Source organism: Cherax quadricarinatus, chromosome 17, assembly GCF_038502225.1.
Source record: "Cherax quadricarinatus isolate ZL_2023a chromosome 17, ASM3850222v1, whole genome shotgun sequence".
In the NCBI taxonomy this organism is placed as follows: domain Eukaryota; kingdom Metazoa; phylum Arthropoda; class Malacostraca; order Decapoda; family Parastacidae; genus Cherax; species Cherax quadricarinatus.
The window spans coordinates 14,972,201-14,984,700 of record NC_091308.1 but is presented as its reverse complement, the minus strand read 5'-3'; the positions used below and the strand labels follow the sequence as shown (position 1 = coordinate 14,984,700).

At 41.4% G+C, this 12,500-nt stretch overlaps 1 protein-coding gene across 6 annotated transcripts in view; it reads right to left on the bottom strand.

The window, feature by feature from the left end:
- Nucleotides 1-12,500, bottom strand: part of LOC128686280 (notch homolog 2 N-terminal-like protein R) — a 925,742-nt gene that overhangs the window by 151,825 nt on the left and 761,417 nt on the right. The window lies entirely within an intron of this gene.

The following is a 12,500-nucleotide window of genomic DNA, read 5'->3' as shown; positions in this document are numbered from 1 at the left end:
TGCCTGGGACTGAAACAATAACAGAAGCCCTGAGCATTCTATTTGCTCATCTGATACTTAACATTAAGCAAGAGACTCATGAACTGCAAAACATTTTGAAAATAGCAAACATAATCTCAAAATTTCAAGATGGCTAACAAACGGGAAAATTTAAATCACAGACAAGTAGCCAGTACAAGATAATTGAAAAACTAGATAAACAAAACTTCAGCAAAGAACACCAACAAGGTTTCAGGAAATTATTCCTACATCACATACCCACAACAGGCTTGAATAACAGGGCTGTCCATGGAATAACTTAGAGATAGGAAAGCCAAAATCACTGAAAAAATGTTTTAAATGCTAATACTGTTCTTAGCAGATTAAGCAAACCTTGCAGGGAGAAGTTGTCTTTGTTGATGGATGATGCCTAAACAATGACAAATGGAAAAATATTACGAGAAACAGCAGAGTGAGCTGGTCAAGCTTCAGAACTAAGCGTCTTAAGAGCTATCAAGAATTAAGCGCCAGTAGGTACAAAGTAATGGAACTTGGCTCTGAGGTAAGAAAACCAAAAAATCACGAATGAAAGAAGAAATCCACAAAAAAATCTAGCAAGAAAGGAACATACAACCCGGAAGGAAAGAAACTCACGAAGGCTTTCAAATATAAAAAAGACCTAGGAATATATAGCATGAAAATCTTGTCACTAATGCTAACAAATTTAAAATAACATCAGCAGTAAATGATAAGGAATGCACAAAAAAAATTCCAGGTAATATATATATTTTTTTCATATCTAAGTTGCTTTCTTAATATCTAAAAGCTTTTACTGCACGTTTACAGAATCGGAGAATTTCTTTTAGGCGTGTCATTAATTTCTTGTTAAAATTAAATTGATGATGGCAGGTGGGTACCTAAGTGTTATATATGAGTGTGGTGTTGGACGTGATGCTGTGGGAGTTGCAGGAATCAAAGTATTAATACCTCACACTTGGAATAAAACGAGATATTAAAAAAAATTAATTATTTAAAAACAAAAACCTGTGAGTCTGCACTCACGTTGTGGAAAGAATCATCGAACAGTTGATAAAACACAGAGTTGATAGCATAGAGGTGACGATGAGAGGAAAAGAACAATAACAACAAGTTGAATAGATGAGAGAGGTAAAGATGTTAATACTAGCAAAGGGAAGGTGCTCATAACACTGCAGGCAGTGCTCATAACACTGCAGGCAGTGCTCATAACACTGCAGGCAGTGCTCATAACACTGCAAGCAGTGCTCATAACACTGCAGGCAGTGCTCATAACACTGCAGGCAGTGTTCATAACACTGCAGGCAGTGCTCATAACACTGCAGGCAGTGCTCATAACACTGAAGGCAGTGCTCATAAAACTGCAGGCAGTGCTCATAACACTGAAGGCAGTGCTCATAACACTGCAGGCAGTGCTCATAACACTGCAGGCAGTGCTCATAACACTGCAGGCAGTGCTCATAACACTGAAGGCAGTGCTCATAACACTGCAGGCAGTGCTCATAACACTGCAGGCAGTGCTGATAACACTGCAGGCAGTGCTGATAACACTGCAGGCAGTGCTGATAACACTGCAGGCAGTGCTGATAACACTGCAGGCAGTGCTCATAACACTGCAGGCAGTGCTCATAACACTGCAGGCAGTGCTGATAACACTGCAGGCAGTGCTCATAACACTGCAGGCAGTGCTCATAACACTGCAGGCAGTGCTCATAAGAGTACAGGCAGTGCTCATAACACTGCAGGCAGTGCTCATAACACTGCAGGCAGTGCTCATAACACTGAAGGCAGTGCTCATAACACTGCAGGCAGTGCTCATAACACTGCAGGCAGTGCTCATAACACTGCAGGCAGTGCTCATAAAAGTACAGGTAGTGCTCATAACACTATAGGCACTGCTCATAACAGTACAGGCAGTGCTCATAACACTGCAGGCAGTGCTCATAACACTGCAGGCAGTGCTCATAACACTGCAGGCAGTGCTCATAACACTGCAGGCAGTGCTCATAACACTGCAGGCAGTGCTCATAACACTGCAGGCAGTGCTCATAACACTGCAGGCAGTGCTCATAACACTGCAGGCAGTGCTCATAACACTGCAGGCAGTGCTCATAACACTGCAGGCAGTGCTCATAACACTGCAGGCAGTGCTCATAACACTGCAGGCAGTGCTCATAAGAGTACAGGCAGTGCTCATAACACCATAGGCAGTTCTAATAACACTGCAGGCAGTGTTCATAACATTACAGGCAGTGCTCATAACACTGCAGGCATTGATCATAACACTACAGGCAGTGTTCATAACACTGCAGGCAGTGTTCATAACACTATAGGCAGTGCTCATAACACTGCAGGCAGTGCTCATAACACTATAGGCAGTGCTCATAACAGTACAGGCAGTGCTCATAACACTATTGGCAGTGCTCATAACAGTACAGGCAGTGTTCATAACACTATAGGCACTGCTCATATCACTGCACGCAGTGCTTATAACACTGCACGCAATGCTCATAACACTGCACGCAGTGCTCATAACACTGCACGCAGTACTCATAACACTGCACGCAGTGCTCATAACAGTACAGGCAGTGCTCATAACATAGCAGGCAGTGTTCATAACAATGTAGGCAGTGCTTATAACACTGTAGGTAGTGCTCATAACACCGCAGGCAGCGCTTATAACCCTGCAGGCAGTGCTCATAACACTGCAGCCAGTGCTCATAACACTGCAGCCAGTGCTCATAACACTGCAGTCAGTGCTTATAACCCTGCAGACAGTGCTCATAACACTGCAGCCAGTGCTCATAACACTGCAGTCAGTGCTTATAACAATGCAGCCAGTGCTCATAACACTGCAGTCAGTGCTTATAACAATGCAGCCAGTGCTCATAACACTGCAGTCAGTGCTTATAACCCTGCAGGCAGTGCTCATAACACTGCAGCCAGTGCTCATAACACTGCAGTCAGTGCTTATAACCCTGCAGGCAGTGCTCATAACACTGCAGCCAGTGCTCATAACAATGCAGCCAGTGCTCATAACACTGCAGTCAGTGCTCATAACACTGCAGTCAGTGCTCATAACAATGCAGTCAGTGCTCATAACACTGCAGTCAGTGCTCATAACACTGCAGTCAGTGCTCATAACAATGCAGTCAGTGCTCATAACACTGCAGTCAGTGCTCATAACAATGCAGCCAGTGCTCATAACAATGCAGCCAGTGCTCATAACCCTGCAGCCAGTGCTCATAACACTGCAGTCAGTGCTCATAACACTGCAGTCAGTGCTCATAACAATGCAGTCAGTGCTCATAACACTGCAGGTAGTACTCACTGCGGCAAGCAGTGTTTCTGAATGTATTATAATGTCCATAATGCTGCAGTTATTATGATGCTGCATGGTATATGATGCTCACGAAATTATGATGATTCTGTAGACTTCGCAAAAAAAATCGCTCTCCTCTTTATTGTTTCATTTTTTTTTAATATTATTTTGATTTTTAAAATTAAGGTTAAATGTTACTAACAATGAAGTGAAAGTGAAATATTTTATTGTCTCTTACAGATTTTATTCTCTCTTACAGATTTTATTCTCTCTTATAGACTTTATTGTCTCTTACAGATTTTATTCTCTCTTACAGATTTTATTCTCTCTTATAGACTTTATTGTCTCTTACAGATTTTATTCTCTCTTACAGATTTAATTGTCTCTTACAAATTTTATTGTCTCCTACAGATTTTATTCTCTCTTATAGATTTTATTGTTTCTTAGAGATTTTATTGTCTCTTACAGATTTTATTGTCTCTTACAGATTTTATTGTCTCTTACAGATTTTATTGTCTCTTACAGATTTTATTGTCTCTTACAGATTTTATTGTCTCTTATAGACTCGTTCCCATGTTATTTTCTCGTGCAAGTCATTGATATTGTGAATATGTCTGTTTTTTAACTACTCGAAGTCACATAGACAACGTGGTCTAACTTTCAGACCCTCGTGGTCTAACATCCAGAAGCACGTGGTCTAATATTCAGACACACGTGTTGTAAGTTCTCCACGAACGCAAGTCACATAGACAACGTGGTCTAACATTCAGACGCACGTGGTCTAATATTCAGACACACGTGTTGTAAGTTCTCCACGAACGCAAGTCACATAGACAACGTGGTCTAACATTCAGACGCACGTGGTCTAACATTCAGACGCACGTGGTCTAACATTCAGACGCACGTGGCCTAACATTCAGACGCACGTGGTCTAACATTCAGACGCACGTGGTCTAACATTCAGGCGCACGTGGTCTAACATTCAGACGCACGTGGTCTAACATTCAGACGCACAGGGTCTAACAATCAGACGCACGTGGTCTAACATTCCGACGCACGTGGTCTAACATTCAGACGCACGTGGTCTAACATTCAGACGCACGTGGTCTAACATTCAGACGCACGTGGTCTACCATTCAGGCGCACAGGTTCTAACAATCAGATGCACGTGGTCTAACATTCAGACGCACATGGAGGTCTCACTGACTGTGGGAAGTATCCAGGAGTTGACGAAGACTTTCAGTGGATGTAAATGTCGTACTGCTGACAATAGTGATGGAAAGGACATGTTGCAGAACACGCAGTTATTTGGATTATGTTTCGCTCCTTGAAGAGCTCCATCAGTTCATCTGACGTGATGAAGCTCTCCACCGAAACTGTTCTCTTAACCACAGACATCATGCCACTATTGTAGAAACAGTCGAATGGATGACTGATGAAGGTGAATTGAACAACTGAATTATGACTGAATTGGACGTTACCCAACACAGGGGGATCTTTACCAGTGATTCTTGGAAGAGTTTCTAGGGAGTCAGTAAACCGGGAGCGAAAACCAATATTTTCCTCAGATTCCTTCCTGTCCTTTTTCTTTTAAAAGCTATCTTTGTATTTGTGTACGTGTGTGTACGTGCGTACGTGTTATTGTGTATTTTTACCGGGGAAGGGTCCGTAACCTTACCTCCCCCTTCTACAAAAAAAAAGGGCTAGAAACCTCTGCTCTACAGACAGTGATATAATGTCCCACTGAACACATGTTCTGCAAATTATAGTAGCGAGAAGTATTTGATATTGGTGCCAGTCTCTCATGGATTATTATTATTATAATCAAAAAGAAGCGCTAAACCTCAAGGGCTATACAGCGCTGCAGTCTCTCGTGGAGCTTCTCCAGCAAAAGATTTAAAATCTTCTGGTTTAAAGAAAGCTATGAAAGATTACAGAGTTATTTGTATGTGAATAAGACCCGATATGCGGTTCATGGTATATACTGAGGTTTATCAGTCCCTACTTGTCGGTATATTATATTTATAATATATATTGGTAGTCTTTCTACCTTAAGAACAGTACACAAATAACCCGCATGTATTAGAATGAAACTTATGTGTCGTTTCGGTCCAAGTTGGACCGAAACGTCGTCATAAGAGTCTTTCTCCTGTGTGCGAGTTATTATTGTTCCACTCACGATATTGTTCCTTTCTGTTCTGAAGAGCAGCTGTGATTTATTTAAGGTTAAAGCTTAAAACTCTCAAAATCATGATCTTCATAGACGGGGTCCACGAGAAATCAAAAGAATGTGATTAATTTCCTTTGCTTGCACGTACCTTACTGGAATCCCGAGACCACAAGAGGGAGGTCACTACCACCGCCCTTCACCAATTTTAAGTCTTCTGGCCTTTGTAAAGTGAGCGCGAGAACTATTCGGATTCCTGGCAGTAGATCCATGAAAAATCGAAGAGCGATTCAAACTATTTCATTCGACAAGAAGATAAAGTCTGAGTGTTGCGTGGAGTGATAACATTTCCAGAAAGAAGACTGTATCAAAGTAACGTAGCCGAAAGAGTTTACAACTAACCCGGAGTTATGTTTGGCGAAATTGTAAACAGAATAACTTTTCATGTAAAGATTAATTAAATTCCATGTTTATAATGTTGAGCGAAATGCATAGTTTACTGACGTTGCTATAAGGAGGCTTCAAGGCAGGTTTGAAGGCAGTCTGAATAGACCAGAAGTGGAAAGTTTGTGAGTTAAACATAAATGCACGAGGCTCCTGCGTTTAATTGATAAATTATTTTTTTTTTTTTATTATCACACCGGCCGATTCCCACCAAGGCAGGGTGGCCCGAAAAAGAAAAACTTTCACCATCATTCACTCCATCACTGTCTTGCCAGAAGGGTGCTTTACACTACAGTTTTTAAACTGCAACATTAACACCCCTCCTTCAGAGTGCAGGCACTGTACTTCCCATCTCCAGGACTCAAGTCCGGCCTGCCGGTTTCCCTGAATCCCTTCATAAATGTTACTTTGCTCACACTCCAACAGCACGTCAAGTATTAAAAACCATTTGTCTCCATTCACTCCTATCAAACACGCTCACGCATGCCTGCTGGAAGTCCAAGCCCCTCGCACACAAAACCTCCTTTACCCCCTCCCTCCAACCCTTCCTAGGCCGACCCCTACCCCGCCTTCCTTCCACTACAGACTGATACACTCTTGAAGTCATTCTGTTTCGCTCCATTCTCTCTACATGTCCGAACCACCTCAACAACCCTTCCTCAGCCCTCTGGACAACAGTTTTGGTAATCCCGCACCTCCTCCTAACTTCCAAACTACGAATTCTCTGCATTATATTCACACCACACATTGCCCTCAGACATGACATCTCCACTGCCTCCAGCCTTCTCCTCGCTGCAACATTCATCACCCACGCTTCACACCCATATAAGAGCGTTGGTAAAACTATACTCTCATACATTCCCCTCTTTGCCTCCAAGGACAAAGTTCTTTGTCTCCACAGACTCCTAAGTGCACCACTCACTCTTTTTCCCTCATCAATTCTATGATTCACCTCATCTTTCATAGACCCATCCGCTGACACGTCCACTCCCAAATATCTGAATACGTTCACCTCCTCCATACTCTCTCCCTCCAATCTGATAAATATCTAACCATAATGCTTCATGTAAACACACACACATATGCTCGCCAGCGAAGTAAAACGTAGCGATGAGTGGTGTTTACTCTCGAACGCAGTTGGCCGCTTCGAAAAGCATGAAACTACCTCTGTATTCCTGAAAAAGTCAGTGCTTTCAGTCGGTGTATTTTCCTCCTCCATTAGAATCGAACGTGGCCAGGTAAGTAAGGTTTCCTGGTAGAAATACTTCTCACCTTTATACTTGCGCACACTTTAAGGTAAATTATATATGACTTATCTTACTTCTTTTTCGTGTGTAACATTTTTCAAGAAATCTTCATTCAACATCAATTTACTAAAGTGTAAATTAATATTCAGCCCCATCCACCCATTTACACACACACACACACACACACACACACACACACACCCACACACACACACACACACACACACACACACACACACACACACACACACACACACACACCCACACACACACACACACACCTACACACGCACACACATGTGACTCGGTGAACACATACAAGCAACAAAATTTGATCTAGTCTTCTACTAGCCAAATCAGACCGAAGAAACTGAGCATAAGGAACCACTAGAAACCAGTAATGTCGCAGTCATTCGTTTCATCTACCTACTGGAGTTGAGACAGGAAAGGAGTTGAAGAATAAATCAGATTACAGGAGAGACAGTTAGGCGAAATAGAAGGAAAGACAGGGTACAAGACAAAGGTATGGCCGATCACAGTATGTAGGCAGGCAGGGTACACAAACAGCCAGCTGTTTCATCTTGTCCACTTCGTGTGCTGACCTGCAGAAATATGCGGACGATAGTCATGAATCCTTGATTAGGAATCACTGAATTCCGGAATGAATTACATCTCTGAGGATTCATTTAATTCCACCTAATGATCGTATACATACTGGCTTAATGATTCATTTTAAATGGGTTATCGTACCCTATTGTTTAAATAATTCATGGTTAACCCAGCACAATAAAACGCTCATGAATTTCTTTTACAATAATTTGTCACGAAGGAATATTGTTAAGCAATGTGACTCGCTAGTCATTACCAACATTTGATTTTTACTATTAAGTTACTACTATGTTTTCTTACATTAAACATAGAGTTCCAATCCATTTTTTCTCAATTACTTTGAAGAAAGTAACGCAGGTGGATATATATCACCAGGGATTTGTGAAATATACCTCCTGCAATTTTACGTTCATCTTTTCTAGATGATCTCCAATCTTACTCTAATACCATCGCAGTGTACACTGATGGTTCTAAATCTCCCAGCGGTGTCGAGTATGCAACCGTTTTTCCAGAGGTTATTCCTACCCGCAGCGCAGTATGACCCTTACGGACGTAGCCCTAGATTTGATAATAATAATAATAATAATAATAAAAATAATAATAATAATAATAATAATAATAATAATAATAATAATAATAATAATAATAATAATAATAATAATAATAATAATAATAATAATAATAATAATAATAATAATAATAATAATAATAATAATAATAATAATAATAATAAAATAATAATAATAATAATAATAATAATAATAATAATAATAATAATAATAATAATAATAATAATAATATAGATCGTTTGGTCCTTCAGAGAGAATGGAATAAAGTAGAATGACTCGGAGAACGTATAAATCTGTAGGGGATCGACACCATGCCCAGCCTTTCTAGGGTAGGGTAGGTGCGGCTCACAAGACTGTCATTCCCATTAGCCCCCTTGGGGCGGGGATGGCAGACCAGAGAGGCCTAGCTTGTGGCTAGGCCTGGGGACAGTTGGTCCTAAAGATGAAGAGGTACTTGTGCCTCCTCCCATGGAAGACTTAGGTCTCAGACACTCCCTAAAGAGGGAGCCAAGGCCAGGCCACCACTTGGAAAAGGCCCGGGCCGGGAGAATACCGGCGAATCTTTAATAATAATAATAATAAATTTGTAGGGGAAGGAAGGTGGGGTAGGGGTCGTCCCCGAAAAGGTTGGATGGAGGGGCTAAGGGTTTTGTGGGCGAGGGGGTTTAGACTTCCAGCAAGCGTGCGTGAGCGTGTTAGATAGGAGTGAATGGAAACGAATAGTTTTTGGGACCTGAAGAGCTGTTGGAGTGCGAGCAGGGTAATATTTTGTGAAGGGATTCAGGGAAACCGGTTAGCCGGACTTGAGTCCTGGAAATGGGAAGTACAATGTTTGTACTTTAAAGGAGGAGTTTGGGATACTGGCAGTTTGGAGGGACTTCTAAACCGTGGTATCTGAACTCCTCTGCAAAGACAGTGATTATGTATGAGTGATGGTGAAAGTGGTGAATGATAATGAAAGTTTTATCTTTTTGGATCACCCTGCCTCGGGTGGGTTTTCTTCTATTTTTTTTACTAGTTTTTGTCTGTATTTCCTCTTATCTTCATGAGGAAGTGGAACAGAATTCTTCCTCTGTAAGTCATGCGTGTCGTAAGAGGCGACTAAAATCCCGGGAGCAAGGAGCTAGTAACCTCTTCTCCTATATATTATTAAAGTATAAAAAGAGAAACCTTTGTTTTTCTTTTTGAGCCACCTCACCTCGGTGGGGGTGCCGAAAAGGTAAAATTTGCGATTGTGGCTTAAATAGCAACGCACTTCTTGCCGAATAAGCCAAGGGAAAAATTGTGTATGCAATAATTTCGCAAAAAACATTCTGAACCTAACGAAAAAAATATATTTCAATGTGTTTGTTTATTATTAAATTATTGCAAACTTATCTAAAATATATTTAGTTGGATTAGGCTGAATTAAATTGCGCTTGTTGTAATAAGGTTAGGTAAGTTTTCTAACGTTCAATTGGTACAAAATTATTATTTTTTAGATTAACATAAATGAAAAAATACATCTTTAAACATATAAGAAAATTTTTTAGAAAGAATTTAATTTTAAATGAGCTCTTGCTAATTGACCAGTTTTAGCTATTCGACACTACATGTACATATATACACATATATATATATATATATATATATATATATATATATATATATATATATATATATATATATATATATATATATATATATATATATATATATATATACATACCTTCTTCTTTCAACGTACCAGCCATATCCCACCGAGGAGGGGTGGCCCAAAAGAAAAAACGAAAGTTTGTCCTTTCAAATTTAGTAATATATACAGGAGAAGGGGTTAATAGCCCCTTGCTCCCGGCTTTTTAGTCGCCTCTTACGACACGCATGGCTTACAGAGGAAGAATTCTGTTCCACTTCCCCATGGAAATATATGTATATATATATATATATATATATATATATATATATATATGTATATATATATATGTGTGTATATATATATGTGTATATGTGTGTGTGTGTGTGTGTGTGTGTGTGTGTGTGTGTGTGTGTGTGTGTGTGTGTGTGTGTGTGTGTGTGTGTGTGTGTGTGTGTGTGTGTGTGTGTGTGTGTGTGTGTGTGTGTGTGTGTGTGTGTGTGTGTGTGTGTGTGTGTGTGTGTGTAAAGCAAGACAATTTGTAATGAACAATTTATACATATACATTTCGTAAAGCAATAAATATAAGTAAGAAACAAGAAAGGCCTGGGTGGAGAATTGCAACGTGAACTGAAGTTCCTAAATATACCTTTGAGGTTCGCCGGAAGTCAAGAAAATGAGTTCTCGCCTGCGGGTGAAGTGGATATTGCCCGGACTTCACCGCACTCGAGTTTACCAAAGGGAATATAGGAAGAGCAAGCGAGAGAGAGAGAGAGAGAGAGAGAGAGAGAGAGAGAGAGAGAGAGAGAGAGAGAGAGAGAGAGAGAGAGAGAGTGAGAGAGAATACAATAGTGTGGATTGAAGGTTTGGTCAGTGGATTCCTTCATGTTAAGCCCAATACCAGGGTCCCTGGATTCAGCCACAGGGAAATGGCCATGTTACAATTTCAAAGGAGGAACCACACACACACACACACACACACACACACACACACACACACACACACACACACACACACACACACACACACACACACACACACACAGGAATATGAAGAAAGCAACAGAGCAATGGTGGACACACTTGCTGAGGTGGCAAGAAGAGCTCACTCCAGCAGAGCAAAGTTGCTGGTTATGGGTGATTTCAATCACAGGGAGATTGACTGGGAAAACCTGGAGCCACATGGGGGTCTCGAAACATGGAGAGCCAAGATGTTGGACGTGGTGCTGGAAAACCTCATGCACCAACATGTTAAGGACACTACCAGAGTGAGAGGGGAGGATGAACCAGCAAGATTGGACCTTGTGTTCACCCTGGGAGTTCAGACATTGAGGACATCACGTATGAGAGTCCCCTAGGAGCTAGTGACCACGTGGTTCTGTGCTTTGAATACATAGTAAAGTTGCAAGTGGAGAGAGTAACAGGAGTTGAATGGGAAAAGCCTGACTATAAAAGAGGGAACTACATAGGGTTGAGGAACTTCCTGCAGGAGGTTCCGTGGGACAGAGAACTGGCAGGAAAGCCAGTAAACGAAATGATGGAATATGTAACAACAATATGCAGGAGGCAGTGGAAAGGTTTATTCTCAAGGGCAACAGAAACAATGGGAAGACCAGAACGAGCCCCTGGTTTACCCGACGGTGTAAGGAGGCAAAAACAAAGTGCAATAGAGAATGGAAAAAGTACAGAAGGCAGAGAACACATGAAAATAGGGAGATCAGTCGCAGAGCCAGGAACGAGTATGCACAGGTAAGGAAAGAGGCCCAGCGACAGTATGAAAATGACATAGCATCGAAAATCAAGACTGACCCGAAACTGTTGTATATAGCCACATCAGGAGGAAGACAACAGTCAAAGACCAGGTGATCAGATTGAGGACAGAAGGTGGGGAACTCACAAGAAATGATCAGGAGGTATGTGAGGAGATAAACAGGAGATTTAAGGAAGTTTTTACAGTAGAGACAGGAAGGGCTTTTACCAACAAGTGTTGGATGACATACGAACAACCGAGGAGGAGGTGCAGAAGCTGCTAAGTGACCTTGATACCTCAAAGGCGATGGGACCGGACAACATCACCCCATGGGTCCTTAGAGAAGGAGCAGAGATGCTTTGCGTGCCCCTAACCACAATCTTCAACACATCCCTTGAAACTGGGCAACTACCTGAGAAATGGAAGACAGCAAATGTGGTCCCCATATTTGGGAAAGGAAACAGAAATGAGGCACTAAACTACAGAACAGAAACGAGGCACTCACCAAACTACAGACCTGTGTCTCTGACATGTATTGTGTGCAAAGTCACGGAGAAGATTATCAGGAGGAGAGTGGTGGAACACCTGGAACGGAACAAGATTATAAACGAAAACCAGCATGGGTTCATGGAAGGCAAATCCTGTGTCACAAACCTCCTGGAGTTTTATGACAAGGTAACAAAAGTAAGACACGAGAGAGAGGGGTGGGTAGATTGCGTTTTCCTAGACTGCAGGAAGGCCTTTGACACAGTTCCCCACAAGAGA